The sequence below is a fragment of the Podarcis melisellensis genome, assembly GCF_964234715.1.
Source record: "Podarcis melisellensis genome assembly, chromosome: 6".
Taxonomy (NCBI): domain Eukaryota; kingdom Metazoa; phylum Chordata; class Lepidosauria; order Squamata; family Lacertidae; genus Podarcis; species Podarcis melisellensis.
The window spans coordinates 62,083,493-62,103,503 of NC_138538.1; the positions used below are offsets into that span (position 1 = coordinate 62,083,493).

Here is a 20,011-nt window from a genome sequence, read left to right on the forward strand (position 1 = left end):
AGGGAATCTCATCTGATGAACTTGGTTCACTTTAGAAAGCCAGAGAAGAGAGCTCACTACTACAAAGAAACACCCCAACCTTAATGGTGACATACACGAGGGTCACTAATTGTGCAGTGCAATAGCTTTTGCGTAGCTTGCATGCCCGACCAATGCCACAAGTTGTGATGGCACTCGCCACACCCGAAGTTTCAGCTCCGACTGAGTCACTGGCTGCCTCCATAATCCTGAACAGCAAAGGATAGGCATGTTAGGTTAAAGGTCTTCTGATAAAAACTCATTCCATAAAAAATGTGGGGAACTGGAACAAAAAGCCTTGTGGCACCATAAAGCCTATCACATTTATTTTGTTTGCTTTCTATGATTAGTATTTTTATGGTGCCAGAAGACTCATTCGTTCTTTTTGCTAGAGCAGCCTAACATGACTCTCGAAACGTGGAACCAGGACTGTATGCATACCAGATATTTAAAGCCCCTCTCCCCTGGGAACTGTAGTTTACCTCTCAAATAGCTATGGTTCCCAGCACTCTTAGCAAACTACACTTCCCAAGATTCTGTGGGGGGTCTTCCAGAGCCTTCCAATCCATTTTTTCTCTCTGCCCAGTTTGCCTCTCTCCAAACAGACTTTCACCATTTCAAGCTATTCCTCATTTGGCTTGGGATGGGGGTTGGAATTTTTTTTTAAAAGGATTTGCTTGTAATTCCACAAAACATGGAGTTCTCTCAAACCTACCAATATATGCTGCTGCCATTTTGGCTACATAAAGCTCAGCATTTGGAGAATGAGATCATTGTTAGATTTGGGATCTAAGGGGTACTCTTGCCGCTGAAACTTACTATAAAACTGGAGGCATAGAAAACGGCTATACAATACATTTATTGCAAAAGGGTAGTCTTGTTCCGCAGAGGAGACCCAGAGCTGATTGGGATCCCATACAGAGCTAATGCTATTGCAGTGGTGCGAGTGATGGAGTGGAGGAAGGGGTGGTGTCAAACTATGCCAAGTACCGCAGCTCTACCATTTGACCTAATGAACTGCTTTTACCACTGGAATTTGGACAATTAATCAGAAATCACTCATTTCCAGTTATATGGATGATAAGGCTGCTCAGAGCAACCATTTTGTTTTGTTTTTCCAAAAACAAAAACTTTAGTCACTGAATAATGCATAGTACCATGTACATTTTATGTGTGTGGAAAGGATAAAACGTTAAAATCTTACTGACTCGCTTTAGAGGTTCTGCTAGCTATGCATGTAAAATGCTTGAGTACCACAGAATCAGGAGTGCATGCAGTTCACAGACAAAAAAAACAACCCCTGTAACAAGATCACATTTCCTGTTGTGAAACTAAGTAAATAAAAGTCTGAATGCCGGCTGCCCCAGTGTGCGTAATCAGGACGGTCTTCAAAAGACTCCTTACCAGAATTTCGACTGCCCACTGCCAAAGTTCTCTTGCCACTGTCCCAAGGGCAGCACCTGAACCAGTAAGTTTATAATTCTACCAGTAACACAGTCAGTATAACTATACTACTCTCCAGCCAGTTGAGTCAGGGGGATGAACATTACCAGACAGTGACTTGTCACTATTAAAAACAACAACAACAACAACAACAACAACTTAGAAGGAGACATTGCTTTCACAGGGCAGAAAATCTGGCTGTGTGCCCATTCTCGACTTCTCCAGTACTCTAAAACCACAGGGCATAATGCAGCCCAAGCTCATCACTTTAACATTCCAATGAATTCAATGGAAGAAACTGAAATGCATGCTATACTCTCTAGTTGGAATCTTAATTAAACAGATGTCTCCAATGCCCTGCTTCTAAGGAATTTTACAAAATTTAAGAGTGCAATCCCGGGCACATTCATGTAGGAACAAGTTCCACTGGACTTAAACAGGATGAATAAGAATCTATATAGAATTGCACTGTAAAGCTAGTAAGGCTTAAAAGGGCACTGCTTCACTGTATTGTATCTAGCTTTTCAAATACGTACATATTAAACAATTTAAGATAGAATAGTCTAACACCCATACAAACCCCTACCTCATTACACCTCTTCAATTTACGAAATATTAAACTCTAGTCAATGTGGCCAGAATGTTAAAAAGCACACCAAACTAAACATTATAAACATCCAAAGCCAGATACTTCCATTATAGTTTAATTATAGTTTTTTGTAACAAACACTTTACGGGATTATCACTATTAAAAAATATATCTCCTAAGAATTTTTAAACACTAGCTGCCAACAATCTGGTCCACAACCTAAACAAAACAAAACAGTTCTGACTTATTTGTGAATATTTTTTCAAGCCAGTTTTTGAAGATCCAATTCAGTTTCCGAAGCCATTTTATTTTCCGTTAAGTCGTTTTATTTTTATGTGCACAAAAATATCCTTAACAACGCACCCCCGTTTGTTCTGTCGCTGCTTCAATAAAATCTACACGGCTGGTAATGACTCTTGACACTGATTGGCTGAGGAGGTGGGGTGGCACGAATTGCTTAGAAAACTAAGTAAGTTTAAAATCCACTTCTGTGCAACGGACAGTTGTCTTTTTAGTTGGAATCTTGCTTTAACACAAACAGGCTGAGGACAGGAAAGAAGTTCCAGAATGCAGGGAAGCTAAGAGACAGAGAAGCCAAGGAAGTTGAAGGAAGTTTGGTACACTGTAGGCAAGTGACTGGCCAAGAGGGGGAACTTGAACCGCTAGGTATAGAATGAGGTTTAATATAAACAGCTGAGGAAACAGGAGGCAAAAGGTGGCTAATAAGAAATCTTTCAACACTTCTCACCTGGAACGGTCCACTGGGGGTGGGAAGAGAAGCTAAGAAGCAGGTGGCAGCTTGAAAAGCAGAAATCTGAAGAATAATGACACCAGTTAGCTTTGTGGTTAGAGCTTGGTGCTGATAACGCCAAGATTGTGGGTTCATCCCCATATAGGCCATGGGTGGGGACATGGGTGGCACTGTGGTCTAAACCACTGAGCCTGTTGGGCTTGCTGATCAGAAGGTCGGCGGTTTGAATCCCCATTACGGGGTGAGCTCCTGCTACTCTGTCCCAGATCCTGCCAACTTAGCAGCTCAAAAGCACGCCAGTGCAAGTAGATAAATAGGTACCGCTGCGGTGGGAAGGTAAACTGTGTTTTGGTGCGCTCTGGTTTCGGCTAAAAAGGCTACACTGTCACGCCAGAAGCAGTTTAGTCATGCTGGCCACATGCCCCGGAAAGCTGTCTGCGGACAAACGCCGGTTCCCTCGGCCTGAAAGCGGGATGAGTACCACAACCCCAGAGTCACCTTTGACTGGACTTAACCGTCCAGGGGTCCTTTACCTTTTTACCCTACCTAGGCAACCTGAATACAGTGGTACCTCAGGTTAAGAACTTAATTTGTTCTGGAGGTCCGTTCTTAACCTGAAACTGTTCTTAACCTGAAGCACCACTTTAGCTAATGGGGCCTCCTGCTGCCGCCGGAGCACGATTTATGTTCTCATCCTGAAGCAAAGTTCTTAACCCAAGGTACTATTTCTGGGTTAGCAGAGTCTGTAACCTGAAGCGTATGTAACCTGAAGCGTATGTAACCCAAGGTACCACTGTATTCCTGCATTGCAGGGGACTAGATTAGATGATCCTTGGGGTCTCTTCCAACTGTATAATTCTATGGTGTGGGAAATGGGAGCTGAAGGGTGGGGCGGGAGAAGAGTCAAGGAGAAAGTAAGACTAGCTGTAACCCTACTGGCAGGAAGGAAGGAGGCTTGGCTATGTGGGCCATAGGGCACAAGTTGCTAGGTATAGAGTTTATATTCTAATCACAGAATTCTGTACCTGTGGCTTCTATTGGCATTGCAAGAGGTATGACTCATGAACCCCAAGAAAACAAAAGGAGCAAGTGGAGGATTAATCCAGCCAACTCTTTAGCTACAGCCTTCTTCTACTACTATTTATAAATTATATACTTCCTAGGAGATTTTATAGAGTAGATACTCAAAGTACATATGACTTCACCTTTCAAAGGAAGGGGAAAGAAGCATGAGAGCAAAAGATATGACTCAATTACTGTGGAAATTAGATCAGTTTTCAGCAGGAAGAAATGCAAGTGTACTTTCAGATAAATATTTGGCTTTGAGCCAATTGCAATGTAATTACATTAGTCAGAACTCAAGAACAGGAATTCAATCTAACAACCCATACTATCTGCTACCTACCCACCAATTGAAATTATGAAATACAGTAATAAATTCTAGTCAGTCAACTTGCCCAGAAAGCTATAACTGCCAAATAATGAATTTTAAACATCCAGTAGCAGATATTTTAATTATAGTTTAACGCAGTGCTTTCCTCCCCCCAAAAAACCAACGTTTAGGGGTACTCTCATTTTGACTCAAGAAAATCATCATTTTATAGTTGAAATCGGGAAAAACAGAGATTAACAAAATGTTTAGGGGTATGCGTACCCCAGCATACCCTCAGAAAAAAGCACTGGTTTAATGATATGTTTTTGTACCCAACATTAGTTAACTTCACTGTGCCCACTGGAAGTGTTTTGCTAATTTCACTATGCAGTCCAACTGGAGGGAAACTGACCAGACAAGCTTTGTGGAAATGACAAACTAGAGGCTGATATTATGATTTTATAGCATAAAAGCTGAATAGTCATATGCATAGTCATAAACTAAACTATGCATAGTCATAAACTATTGCTCATTATAATTGTTCCTCCTCTTCTCTTAAAAATAATAATCAAAGAGCAAAAAAACAAGAGCTGGAAGCCTGGATTGTGAAACTCTAAACACTAAAACACCACCAAATTACTTGCTCTTCCCAGAAATTCAAAGCAATTCCAGATCATTTCAAACTCACTCACACATTAAAGCTTTTTCTTTTTCTTTTCATATACTGTGGTACCTCGGGATGCGAACGGGATCCGTTCCGGAGCCCCATTCGCATCCCAAACGGAACATAAGACGCGACGGCATGTCTGCGGGTTGCTGCTTCCGCGCATGCGGTCATTTTGAGCGTCTGCGCATGCGCAAGCAGTGAAACCCAGAAGTAACGCGCTCCGTTACTTCCGGGTTGCCGCGGAGCACACCTTGAACGTGCTCAACCCGAAGCGCATTCAACTCGAGATACGACTGTACTCTATCAACTAAGAAACCTTTAGAAAAAGGTTTTCTATACATGAAGAATTCAAGTTTCCATTCCATATTTTTCTTTATTTACCTGTCAGAACTGCTAATGAACATTACATACTAAACTGCACTGTGTTCAGCAAGACACATACACAGGGATGTGTATTTGGTGTATTTTTCTCTTAAAAAGAATCATACACACTAATTTTAGAATACTGTTCTGCTTTTGTTTACAAACTATATGAAATTTGCCCAAAGCCACAGTGCAAACGTTTAAAACAATCACAGTAGGTATAAATTTCAAAATTTAAAAGGTAAGCTCCAAATGAGGTGATTAAAGGTCAGCCTAGCTTATTTTACTGACTCTCTTAGGCCATGAATGTACAAGCTACCTGCTGAGTGAAATGCAATTAACTCACAATCACAAAGCATGCAGGAGAATTGTGCCTGTGTCGCTTTGTGGGCAGCTTTGCTGTTCACTACAATTACAAACGTTTAGCTCATACAACTTTTCTAAAATCAAGTAACTAGAAACTGGGTTCTAACAAAAGACAAATATAGAAGACTACAGTTAGTTATCTTTAATTGCAAGCTTTCACTCTGGTCTGATTTGAAGCCAACTTGCAGTGATAACTTGGTAACAATGGAAAAACGAGATCCAGTATCTCTGCTGTAAGTGGCTCAATGGCACAAGGCATGAGAATGGGGTTCTGCTCCCAGTTCAGATTTGGTGCTGGATTCTCTTTCCCAGCCATAATTATTTCAGAGAGCAGGATGGTGCTACAGGAAGGTAAATCAGCTGTGACGCTCACTATCCAATGCATCCTCACTAACTTTTCCATTGAGAATTAACCGTGTCTCAAAATGCGAATAGCAACAATATTCTATAACTCTGAGAAACAATCCTGTGGCAGATTTCACAAAAACAGAAAAACTCCAACAGCACACTATGTTCAAAAACGTATCTTTATTCTCTGGGTTTTTTCAAAGGTGAGCTGCTCTCTGCACACTCAGAGTGAACCTTGGTCCAGATTCCTGATCTAGCCTGAGTTGAATATCTTTAGGTTCAGTATATATGCCAACTTCGTTGAACTCAGCAGATCTGAAAGTGCTTAACTCTGGCTTGATTATGACCCCTGTGTTTAAACTTTATGGAAAGATTATCAGCCAAGCCCCAACGAAAAATAAATAAAATCAAAACCTCTGGATGACATTGCTTTATGATTGCAGCATAAGCCTTTCCATATAAGGCAATTCACACGCTCCATTTCTGGTCTTGCATTACTCAGCATGATTTGGTCATTCTAGGCTTACTCACTGAGGCAATACTGAAGTGACGAAACCACAGACTGACAGAGCAGAAGTGATTCTTTCTCCAAAAAATAGGATCATGTACTCTTCAAAATGTTACTGTTCATGCTATTAATACTTACTCCTCCTTCTTACAGACCAATATTTCAGACTGCAAGAAGAGAACAAAGCAAGTTAGTGTTCGCATTTAAACACCATCTTTCAGTGTCTATTCACCTCACCACCACTGTAAAAACTTAAAGCTCTCACTCATTTAAAGATCACTTGATTCTGTCTGAAAGCAAAAAGCTTAGAAGAAGCCAACGATCTGTGGATTCAGCGTCAGACTTGTATGAACCTGGGGCTGATTCTTTCAAAGCAGGGGTCTTAACACAACCCTCAGCCAGGAAGGAGGTGGCCCCACCAGTCAAAAGATGTCACAGCGCCCAGTGAGTATCCCTGAATTAACCCTTGACCAAGTTTCTGGCAAGCAGACAGGAACCACCCAGTTAAAGAAGAGATTTAGTGACTCATTTTATTCCACAGGAAACCTCTGAAGTCAAGAATAAGTCCATGAACTCCCACTTTCCCCTTCTGTCTTATAATTCACAAGCCATCCTTCCTCCCCATCTGTGCACTAAATGAAACACCTAAAGAAAGGGAAGTTCAGAAAAGAGAGTATCCAGCTGCAAAGGAAGACAGGGTTCCCGAACTCATGCAGATGAGGAATCTTGGCAGGTGCAGTTAAACAAAAAACTGCAGTAGTGTTCCACATAAAGCTACGTTTATTTATGAATTGCTTCCCATGAAGCATCACAGAGTGACTGAATGACACACACACATTGTTTACATATATAATCTAATGCAGGTAACAACTGGGATGACAACCTCCATTTTAAAAGCATGTTGAAAGGTCTTCAGTAGGTGCCAAAAAGACTGTAAAAAGATGGCAGGGGCCACCACATTAAGCCAAGAGGGGCAATGGTTGAGGGAGCACATGGTTAGGCCCATAGATGAAAACACTTTGTCTATGCCATCAGGCTGCAGCAAATGAAACCAATCCCACAGTGTCACTTGCAAACTCTCTGGAGGCTGCAGTAAATTCTCTTGTACTAAAAGCATGCAGGTGCTTCTCTGGTCATCTCAACAGGAAAATGGCTGCAACTAGCTGTAAGCCCTACCTGATTCACAATCCCTTTGTGAATGTTGTCCAGTCATTTGGAATCACAAGAAACGATCCTTTTTGAAGAACATCCGCAAAAACAAAAAAGCTACAGGAAGGACTCCTAAGTGGAGATTGTGAGGAGATACATTACAGTCGTACCTTGGAAGCCGAATGGAATCCGTTCCGGAAGTCCGTTTGACTTCCAAAACGTTCAGAAACCAAGGCTTCCGATTGGCTGCAGGAAGCCGCACTGGACGTTCAGGTTCAAAAAGAACGTTTGCAAACTGGAACTAACTTCTGGGTTTGCGGCATTGGGCAGCCAAAACGTTCCGAGTGCCAAGATGTTCAGCTTCCAAGGTACAACTGTATTTGTGTGCATATGTTACATGTGTGTATACACACCCACACTTGCTACACTGAATTCAGAAGAATTAAATGCTGTTCAACACTTTATGTAACAAACACTTTTTTGGGGGGGTGAGGGCTCAAACAAAATTCCACGTTTCTTGGAGATATAGTCAACTGATGCTCCCTGGTATGCATCCTTTACCTTTTAGGGATGTTCATCTAGCCTTCATGTGTTTACTGGAGGAAACACTGAGAGAACACCATTGTAGTTGCGACAAGTCATGACTGTTGCATGAAGTGTAAAGCAGCCCTTATAAACTGGCAGATGCGTCTTGTTTACAGGGCTTGTAATCTGCAAGCTACCTCTCAATTTCAAACAAAAATCTCTCTTCCACTTTTAAGTATTATTCAATAAAAGGGCCACATTCATTCTGTTATGAAACAATTAAAGGTCTGAATAGAACCTTTGGAGGTTATGAATATCTTTGTTTAATGCCTGCATTCATTTGCTGTAAACTTCCGTGAACCTTTCCTGCTTCATTAATACTCCCTGCACTACTTCCAAGTTTCTCTTTCTTGGCTCCAAATTGACCTTTGAGCAAAAGTTAATAGCCCAATAGCCAGGCTCAGCTCACATTCTTTTACAAATGAATTTGGACTACTGAACAGCTGCCACTAAGAGTGGAATGCAGAGGACTGAAGGAAACCATAAAGTATGGCTAACTATCTTTACTGGTAGATTAAAATATAACTTCTTCTACTTTAACATCAAATTCCAGACATATATTGGCTCAGTTCTGATGTTCTTCATTGGCCAGCTGCCAAACCATTTATTTTTGAAGTGTGTACCCCACTTTTCCTAGGAAAAAAATTCAAAGCAGCTTACAAAATAAATCATAAAAAGCAATTACATTTTTTAAAAATCACAAATTTAAAACTGCCAATCTAGCAATAAGAAGTCACAAAAAGGTGGATGTGGTAAAAAGTGGAAGACCTCTCAACTGTGACATGTGATCCGGCATTTGAAATCCCATCCAATGTGGGCTGCACACTTCTTTTCCGACCAACAGTTCCCCCAAACCAAGGTGTGGCAAAAAGGAGTCCTTGGCAGACTATCAGACTCCCATCTCTCCTCATAAACCCAAATCCCCTCCTTCGAGGAGAACTAGTGTAGAGCTTTGCCCCAAGGAAATGTAGCTCTTTATGGGGCCTGGAGGCCTGAAGCACAGAAGTTCCAGCACTCTCATGGCACCAATCCCTTTGGCTCTGGGGTGGAGGAAGCGTGGCATTGTTGAAACACTGTTTAATTTATGTATGTCACATAGACGCCCCTGAATTCAAGATGGCAACAACTGAACACTGGGTTTGGTTTTTTGGTTTTTTAGTATGCCAAAGACAACTAACAAAGAAGCAATGGACCCGGAGAAGATATTCAACATATTCCCACTGATAGTGAAATCCTAGTCTGGTAACTACTTTATAAAGAATACACCTAAGTTTAAGGCTACAATTCTCAGTGATATTCTCATAATTCTAAATGATTTTTCAAAAACAAGGTTCTTGTATATTAAATACAGGATGAACAGGGTCTGCCAGCCAATGTGAGTCATACTCAAGAGTAAACTTGTCCATTTATTTAAATGGCCTCTGAGTGTGACTAACATAGTGGCTGTCACCGTACTGCCTAATAGTAGTTGTTTGCTATTTTCTTAACTAAATGCTGGCATTTCAAACCATCTGCCTATCCACTTATTGTACCTAAATTCATGCACCCCAAGGATACACGCAAGATTTAAGAAAGAACTTAATAGCTCTACTTTAACAAAACATTTCACTAATAAGCTTATTATGTTAGTTACTGTATATTCTCCATGTTTAATTGCCAGCTACAGAGTCTTACTAATGACTAATTTGTTTATACTTAGAAAGTTGCAGTCTATTGTTTGCAAGGACTACATACTTCATTGCTCATAGAAGACTGAGCTCGTGATCTATGACTAATCAGAGCTCAAGCCAAATTAAAATGTAACTGGACCCTACAATTAAGAATACCAATATTGTGCCCATGCCCATTTTGTCCTAAACAATGCCAAAATTCATTTGTGTTCCCAAAGGGTAACTGCCACCATAACAGTTTAGCTTCCCTTTCTATGGATCCCTGAATCCATTACACAATCCATTATCAGAGATCTCTGAAGCATTTGTACATTTCTTGAAACAATTTCTAGTGAAGCTCTGAGCTTCAAAAGGCTATCTGGACCATATAGAGCCTAAGTCCTCTATATGTAAATGTCTCTAACAAACTAGGCAACATCTCCCAGAATTTATTTGCCAGAAACAGAAAACAGATGGGGCCAAGATACATTACAGAAAAAGTATCTCTAAGACAGAAAATATGTGGCATAAAACACATGCAGAAAGCAAAAATTCTTTGTGAGCTTAACCGCAATGACCAGAGTGAAATGGCTTCTCAATTCCAAATCAGACAATTAGTTTTCTGAAGACTGCCATAGGAAACATTCATCCTGGTGTCATAAAATTGGAGGCCCACAGTGCCTAGAAAATGTATGGCACTTTAAACATCAAAAATATTAATAAATAATCTTTCCAGAATAAAAAAGGAGGATGCAACACACACACCTCAGCCTTTCCCTCAGAAATACTAAAATAGTCTACAGCAAGGAGATTATATAGTGCAGTATTTGATGTTAGACCTACTCAGAGTAGACCCACTGAAGTTAATAATCAAAACTAACTTACATTCATTTATTTATTTATTTCAACGACTCTACTCTGAGTGGGACTTAGCAGAGTTGCTGGACCCCAAGAGGAAAAAGGCAGCCTGAAGTCTATAAAAATCATGTTTCAAGAGGAAAAAAATTCTGCTAGATGTATTATCCCTGTCTTCCCTTATTTCACTTCCGCCTGAGTTTTTTTTAAAAAATGAAAAGCTTACTGAATATGAAATACTAACCATCTTGCCATGCCCATGAGCTCTCTCTCTCTCTGCACCTCACCCCCTTTTCATTGAAATCAACTTTTAACTACAGTGGTATGTCGGTTTTCGAATGTCTCACAAGTCGAACGTTTTTGAATGCCAAAAACTCGGAAGTAAATGCTTCGGTTTTCGAACGCTTTTCAGAAGTCGAACGTGCCACGCAGCTTCCGTATTGAGTTTTCCGGAAGTAAATGCTTCGGTTTTCGAACGTTTCAGAAGCTGAAAGGTCTTCCGGAATGGATTATGTTTGAAAACTGAGGTACCACTGTATTTCCCTTTAACCAGAAGGACAAGACATACCATATTTTTCGCTCTATAGGATGCACCTTTTCCCCTCCAAAAATGAAGGGGAAATGTGTGTGTGTCCTATGGAGCGAATGCAGGCTTTCGCTGAAGCCTGGAGAGCAAGAGGGGTAGGTGCGCACCGACCCCTCTCGCTCTCCAGGCTTCAGGCAGTTATCTGCAAGCCTTCGGAGCGTGGCGGGAGTTCCTGCCGGGCTCCGAAGGCTTGCGGATAGCAGCCTGCAGCCCGGGGAGCGCAGCGCCAACTCCCGCTGCGCTCCCCGGGCTTCAGGCAGCTATCAGCAAGCCTTCGGTTTCTTTGCTCTTTGGGGCTGGGGGGGATTTTTTTTCTTTATTCCCCCCCTCCCTAAAAACTAGGTGCGCCCTATGGTCCGGTGCGCCCTATGGTCCGGTGCGCCCTATGGAGCGAAAAATACGGTACTCCAATAACTGATCACGAACTAGTCTAGGTCTCCAATTCACAGTGAAGCAACCTTTTACAGGTACTGTATAAAGTAAGAATGGGAAAAGATCATTTCCCCCGCATAATTAAAGACAGATTATTCACAAACTGGCATGCAGGGTAAGTTTAAGAGTGTGTTTTTTAAAGGGGGGGGAGGGAAAGGCAAGCCACACAAGCTTAGAAAGGCAAGCCACACAAGTCTAGACTAAACTCTTGTTCTCTCATTCTTTCCCCATAAACGTTCTGCAGGCAAACTAATTCCTTCAGTGGCATTTTGTGGCCTTTCAGTTATGAATGCAGACACCTGTGCAGTGCTATTACTAAACTCCTGGATCGGGTAAACAGTTCTGCTGACAATAACAGAAAGGAATGGAATCTAGTTCAGTCTGCTTTAGCAGTTGTTGTTATTACCATATAAGATCAGCAGTTTTCATGCTTAAGGTGTTCCAAGACATTAAGGTAAAGGTAAAAGGTAAGGAGATTCTGAGTTTAGTTACTTTCCAAAAACTCTATTTAAGGAGCGGGTTTGATCTATACATTTGCCTTCTCTTAGAAATAGTAACATTTCTACTCCTTTCTAAGTATTTGTGAAAGCCGTTCTGGTAATGTCCTCTTTTGAAGGTCCTTCTGACAATCTTTACATGAAACTTTTTTTTTACATGTTACAAGTTTCGTTCATTGCTATTTGCATAGTGCTTTCGCAACCATTTCCTGTTCATACTCCCTAGTCTTGTCATCCACAAACCATGATTTAGTGTTAGGTGGAAAGTTCAGGTTTCAAAATTTTTATTTTACACAATGTTGGTTAATAGAAGAAAATGTGTCACGTGTCACGGGATGTCATCTCCTCATCAAAAATACATTTTGCAAAATCCCAGGATTTTTAAAGTTTGCTGCTTGTCTCACTGGTTGCAATGAACAAATGCCCTTTAGTGACGAAACTATAATACTGCACCAGACCATGGCAGATTGTATATGTACCGTATTTTTCGCTCTATAACACGCACCTGACCATAACACGCACATCGTTTTTAGAGGAGGAAAACAAAGGGAAAAACATTCTGAATGAAACAGTGGATGTATCATTTTTTGGCTTCATGCTGTGGCCACAGACATGTGATCTGATGGTGAATTTGGGGTCACCCAATGCAAAAATCCTGAGAATTCCTGTGGATCCATGCTTTGTAACCACGTTTTTGCACCATTGCAGCCCCAGGCAACAGTGGGTGCGTGATTTGCGGGGGCAGGCTGTAGCCATGGACATGCTATGTGATCTGATGGTGAATTTGGGGTGACCCAATGCAAAGATCCTGAGGATCCATGTGGATCCATGCTTTTTAACCACGTTTTTGCACCATTGCAGCCCCAGGCAACAGTGGGTGCGTGATTTTTTTGGTGCAGGCTGTAGCCATGGACATGCTATGTGATCTGATGGTGAATTTGGGGTGACCCAATGCAAAGATCCTGAGAATTCCTGTGGATCCATGCTTGGTAACCACGTTTTTGCACCATTGCAGCCCCAGGCAACAGTGGGTGCGTGATTTGGGGGGGGGCAGGCTGTAGCCATGGACATGCTATGTGATCTGATGGTGAATTTGGGGTGACCCAATGCAAAGATCCTGAGGATCCATGTGGATCCATGCTTTTTAACCACGTTTTTGCACCATTGCAGCCCCAGGCAACAGTGGGTGCGTGATTTTTTTGGTGCAGGCTGTAGCCATGGACATGCTATGTGATCTGATGGTGAATTTGGGGTGACCCAATGCAAAGATCCTGAGAATTCCTGTGGATCCATGCTTTGTAACCACATTTTAAGTGGGGAGCGAAGGAAAAACAAAGAAGGGACATGAGAGGGCTGTGCAGAGAAGCAGCTGGCTAAGAATGCAGGAGAGGGATTTAACGGAGGGAGGAAAGAAAGGCAAAAGTTTTCCCCCACCCAAGCCTGCCATCTATCTCTCTCTCTCTCTCTCTCTCTCTCTCTCTCTCTCTCTCTCTCTCTCTCTCTCTCTCTCTCTCCCCCCCCTCCCCCCTCTCTCTCCCTCTCCCCCAGCAGTACAGGAGCACAGAGACGACATTTTCCCCTCTTCTTGCCTGGAGGGGAGGAATGCAGGAGAGGGATTTAACGGGAGGGAGGAAAGAAAGGCAAAAGTTTCCCTCCACCCAAGCCAGCCATCTCTCTCTCTCTCTCTCTCCCTCCCCCTCTCTCTCTTTCTCTCTCTCCCTCCCCCTCTCTCCCTCTCCCCCAGCAGTACCGGAGCACAGAGACGGAGCACAGAGACGACACTTTTCCCTCTGTTTGCCTGGAGGGGAGGGGCTTTCCCTGCTCTTTGTTCCGTTTCAGCAAACACAGCAAGGAAACAGAGGAGGTGGGCAGTAAGACCCTGAGGCAGAATGGAGGAAAGCAGCCGCTTCCTCTTTACAAGTGTCCCTTCTAGGAGACCCGCGATTTGATTTTTGTCTGCTTTTTCGGCTCCAGGGACCACACATTCGCTCTATAACACGCACAGACATTTCCCCTTCCTTTTTAGGAGAAAAAATCTGCGTGTTATAGAGCGAAAAATACGGTAGTTTTCTCTGGTCTGGCTCCCTTCTAAGTGTTGCTATCACTACAGAGGGAAGCCGAGGGGCTTTATCAGATAATAGGAGACTGGCTGCTCCTTCTATTATTAGTTGCAAAGCTACATTAACAGGCAGATTTTATATGAGCTGGTTAAAACTGAATTTTGGAATACCAAAAATGGCATGCAGAGAGACTAGGATCAAGGAGCTCAGGCCACAGGACAAAGACAGGCACTCCAGGAAAATTCTCTGCCAAGTATAATCTTCTCATTCCCTGGACATTTGGCCAGTTGACCAGCAGCCTCTCTCCCTTATGTAAAAACTTCTAGAAAGCTGTGTCCAATGAGCAGCTAGGCCAGGGGTAGGCAATGAGCAGCCAAGGCCTAGGGGACAAATGCAGCCCAATCGACTTCTCAATCCGGCCCGCAGATGGTCCGGGAATCAGTGTGTTTTTACATGAGTAGAATGTGTACTTGTATTTAAAATGCATCTCTGGGTTATTTGTGGAGCATAGGAATTTGTTCACTCCCCCCCCCAAAATATAGTCCGACCCCCCACAAGGTCTGAGGGATGGTGGACTGGCCCACGGCTGAAAAAGGTTGCTGACCCCTGAGCTAGACTATACCACCCTGAATCAAAAGGTTCAAGCCCCAACCCTGTTAGGCTCCATATAACATTTTGCCATTTTAAACTTAAATGAGACTCATGTCTCATCAAGTAATTATTAGATAAAACTGATGTGGCACAATACTGAAAGGCCAGCGACACAAATTAAACTCCCATGTGTTGCTTTCAGAAACGCCTGTAAATTGTGGAACTTGACAAACTTGTTATAAGTCTATCTTGTTTATTCCATTGAAATCCCCTAAGGGAAGTACTAGTCAAAGGAAGAATACTGGGGAAATGCCTGCCCTGAGAAAAAGCTGGTTCTCTGCACTTGAAGGGTAAGAGCATAAGAACATAAGAGCACTGCTGGATCAGACCAAAGGCCCATACTATCCAGCATCCTGTTCTCACAGTGGCCAACTAGATGCCCATAAACCCACAAGCAGAACCTGAGTCTAACCCTCTTCAGTTGTGATTCCCAGCCACTGGTACTCAGAGGCATATACTGTTGGTATAACATACCCATCATGGCTAGGAGCCATTGGCAGCCTTAATCTGCATGAATTTGTCCAATTCTCTTTTAGGTTGGATTTAATACTTGTTATGCATATGAGTCAAAGGTAATTACGCTAATAAGCTTTCGAAAGCTCACCCTTCTTTTTTCTTGGTGGGGATCATTCAATTATTCAAGATGTCAAGAAATACTGTGAGACATTTTGTCTTATTCCCAGAACAACGGGCACAAAGTCCAGAGTTTGTTAGTTTGGTTATTTGTACAAACACTCTTGACTTTAACATGATAAACTATAATGGCCAAGCAGAAAAACTCTGGGTTGTGCATTCTGCAAAAAAAACAACAAAAAAACCCATACACTCCTAGAACAAGGTGTGCTGGTACACTTAAAGGTATAATTTGTGTCTCCTATGTTTTGAAATAAATATTGCACCTAACATCTCTGGAGCTATGTGTAGTTATATTCTATACTAGTTCTCAAACATTTGTGGGTAGATTATAAAAGAGAAAGCTTTGTTTACAGGCAGTTGTAGCCAAAGAATATCGGATAAGTTATTTTTAAAACTATCAAATTTCTAGCTGTACACTGAAAAATTCCAAAATCATGAAAGGTGCCCAGATTTAATGAAACAATCGGGGTGTAGAAAAAGCAATTAATGTATACAAGAAAGGTTCAAAACTAAAATACTGTCATACCTGGGGTTAAATACTTAATTCGTTCCGGAGGTCCGTTCTTAACCTGAAACTGTTCTTAACCTAAAGCACCACTTTAGCTAATGGGGCCTCCTGCTGCCGCCGTGCCTCCATCACACGATTTCTGTTCTTATCCTGAAGCAAAGTTCTTAACCTGAAGCACTATTTCTGGGTTAGCAGAATCATAGAATCATAGAGTTGGAAGAGACCACAAGGGCCATCGAGTCCAACCCCCTGCCAAGCAGGAAACACCATCAGAGCACTCCTGACTTATGGTTGTCAAGCCTCTGCTTAAAGACCTCCAAAGAAGGAGACTCCACCACACTCCTTGGCAGCAAATTCCACTGTCGAACAGCTCTTACTGTCAGGAAGTTCTTCTTTCTTGTAGTTTGGATCCATTGCTCCGTGTCCGCTTCTCTGGAGCAGCAGAAAACAACCTTTCTCCCTCCTCTATGTGACATCCTTTTATATATTTGAACATGGCTATCATATCACAACCTTAACCTCCTCTTCTCCAGGCTAAACATGCCCAGCTCCCTTAGCCGTTCCTCATAAGGCATCGTTTCCAGGCCTTTGACCATTTTGGTTGCCCTCCTCTGGACATGTTCCAGTTTGTCAGTGTCCTTCTTGAACTGTGGTGCCCAGAACTGGACACAGTACTCCAGGTGAGGTCTGACCAGAGCAGAATACAGTGGCACTATTACTTCCCTTGATCTAGATGCTATACTCCTATTGATGCAGCCCAGAATTGCATTGGCTTTTTTAGCTGCCGCGTCACACTGTTGGCTCATGTCAAGTTTGTGGTCAACCAAGACTCCTAGATCCTTTTCACATGTACTGCTCTCAAGCCAGGTGTCACCCATCTTGTATTTGTGCCTCTCATTTTTTTTGCCCAAGTGCAATACTTTACATTTCTCCCTGTTAAAATTCATCTTGTTTGTTTTGGCCCAGTTCTCTAATCTGTCAAGGTCATTTTGAAGTGTGATCCTGTCCTCTGGGGTGTTAGCCACCCCTCCCAGTTTGGTGTCATCTGCAAATTTGATCAGGATGCCCTTGAATCCATCATCCAAGTCGTTGATAAAGATGTTGAATAAGACTGGGCCCAAGACAGAACCCTGTGGCACCCCACTAGTCACTCTTCTCCAGGATGAAGAGGAACCATTGATGAGCACCCTTTGGGTTTGGTCAGTCAGCCAGTTACAAATCCACTGAGTGGTAGCATAGTCAAGACCGCATTTTACCAGCTTCTTTACAAGAATATCATGGGGCACCTTGTCAAATGCCTTGCTGAAATCAAGGTAGGCTACATCCACTGCATTCCCTTCATCTACCAGGGTTGTAATTCTGTCAAAAAACGAGAGTCTGTAACTTGAAGCGTATGTAACCTGAAGTGTATGTAACCCAAGGTACCACTGTACATAATATAACAAAAATCTGAGTCAGACTCAAAAAAACCTATTCTAAAGGCTATCTTATGATTTTCAAACTTTTGGGACTGGCAGCCCCGAGATTATTCTATGCCAGCTCCACAAATCTTTCATGAACTATAATCATCTTCATCAGAATAAAAACAATAAGCACTGATTTCAGACAAATGATCACATTTCAGATGATGAAATGTTAAACAGGATGGATGATCAAGTAATATTTTATATGAATAAACATTTTATCAGACATATATATATATAATTTGCAGGAAAGGTTTTTAATCAGAATATTATAATTCCTGCTCAGGAGTCTTAGTGGCAAAATCTATGTACTCTTCTATTCCGACATATGATTACGCAGCTTTCTTCCTCTGCATTTGGACGCTGGTTGCAGAACTGTTTCATGGTGGATTTAGTATCAGCAGAGGACTGACCTCTAGTGGACAAATGGAAGAGCCAACTCAGCAGAGTTGACAATGAACAGAAAGCTACCGGTAATTCCATTTTACATTAAACTAGAACAGGTGAGAATAAAACAGAGCTGAAATTGTGTGGTGAAAAAGTCAAACACATTTAAAAATCAGTATTTATCTACTGCACAGCTAATAAATTATTTGATGGATAAACATAAAGTAAATTATTGAAGGGAGAGGGGAACCCCCCACCCCAGGCTTAATTCAGAAGTCACAGAGCAGATTGCCAGCAGAACAGGGGACAAGCAGAGAAGCTCAAGGAACTGCTCTGTGGTCTTTCACTGACACACAGTGAGAGGGTCCAGCTATGTCTGAAGGACCAATGACAGAAGTTGCAGGGGTGATGTCCCTGGGGCTCAACACCATCTCCTGAGCTTGGCCTGGTGGAGATAGTAACCCCTGATACCCTGGAGCTCTTGCTACCAAGAGTGTAACTCACTGTAATGCCTGCTTCCCAACACAGACAGAATGAAAATATTAGAGCCTGCCTTTTTAAAAAGCTTTCCACCCCTCAGGAAGGAGATTGACTGTAGGCTACATAGTGAACATAACAGACCGAGTATGTAAGTGCTTGTCTGGAACTAGGAACCCATCAGAACAAGTTGTTTGGTCTCTAAGAATTGTCCAAGGTTCTGGAGGATGTCTGACCACTCAGTTTTGGTGTGATACGCAGCCTCCGCAAAGGTACTCAATACTTATTGCCATCAGCTGAGACCAGTTGCTAGTTCTACTTTCTCCCAATCACCCGATGGGATCAATCTTGTCAGGAGTAGGCACTATCTGAATTAAATATTACTGTCCTCTCTGCAGTTGAAAAGTGAAAACTGAGCAACAAAACATTTTCTTTGTCTTTTGAAACAGGTGAAAAGTTATATAAACTTTAGTTGAGGGGTGAGAGTGTGGGCACATATTCCATATGCATCTACACAGTCCTATTTGTAGTACTGTGCAAAGTAAAGGTAAAGAAACCCCTGACTGTTAGATCCAGTCGTGGACAACTCTGGGGTTGTGGCGCTCATCTTGCTTTACTGGCCGAGGGAGCCGGCGTACAGCTTCCGGGTCATGTGGCCAGCATGACTATGCCGCTTCTGGCGAACCAGAGCAGTGCACGGAAACGCCGTTTACCTTCCCACAGGAGCAGTACGTATTTATCTACTTGCACTTTGACGTGCTTTCAACCTGCTAGGTTGGCAGGAGCAGGGACCAAGCAACAGGAGCTCACCCCGTTACGGGGATTCGAACCGCCGACCTTCTGCTCAGCAAGCCCTAGGCTAGTATGGTATTAGTTAAAGGCAAATTTAGAATTCATCACAGAATTGCACTTAATATTTCTATGGAAGATTTGCTTGTTAAACCTCCAGGTGGCACTATAAACCTCATCTCTGAATTTTAAAAAAATATTAATTATCTATAAAGATACAAGGAACATCTGGATTCAATAATAAGGTTTCTGCTGTGGTATAATATTTACCTTCTAGTGTGAATGACAGGAACAGTCTGGCTATTAACGCACCAACTGGGAATCAGGTGATTAGCTTCCAATTCTTGTTCTGCGACAAATCTTGCACTTGGCCTTTGGAAAAATCTGGAAAATAGATATTAAGTGGAATGATGAGAAAAGAAGACAGTAGCATCTGGAAAGGAGAGAGTGTGTTTTCCTACTGCAACAGTATAAAATTACTTTTTAGGATGTACAAATTTACCAGTATTATTAGCATTAAACATGACCTGATGAAAAGACCTGGTGCTTTAAAAAAAGGGGGTTTATGAACTGCCATCCTAACACAAAGTTAAACAAAGCAAATGATGGGATTCAGCTAACCAGTTCTGTCAAGAGAAGCCCTGTGCAATGACTTCTGCATGCACAATGGGGCTTTCCCCCCCCTTCCCTCCAAAATTGATTCTGGAAGGGTTGGGACATTACCCATAACATTGCACAGGGGAAGGGGGCATTGCTGCATCTAGCAAGCTATAATGCTTGCGCAGGCAGAACGAATGGAAGAGTGTGACATTGAATTCCGCCAAATATCAGAAAAGCAGCCTTAGTTAACTCCAAATGAACA

The 20,011-nt window shown here is 42.2% G+C and overlaps 1 protein-coding gene across 2 annotated transcripts in view; it reads right to left on the reverse strand.

The window, feature by feature from the left end:
- The window catches only part of GNG12 (G protein subunit gamma 12), a 40,360-nt gene that overhangs the window by 7,490 nt on the left and 12,859 nt on the right, over nucleotides 1-20,011 (reverse strand). The window contains exon 2 of one of the 2 annotated variants that reach the window (XM_081915910.1): nucleotides 19,420-19,533. The exons of the other annotated variant lie outside the window; for it this stretch is intronic. The gene's annotated coding sequence lies outside the window, so the exon portion shown is untranslated. The remainder of the gene's footprint in view (nucleotides 1-19,419; nucleotides 19,534-20,011) is intronic. 2 annotated transcript variants of the gene reach the window in all.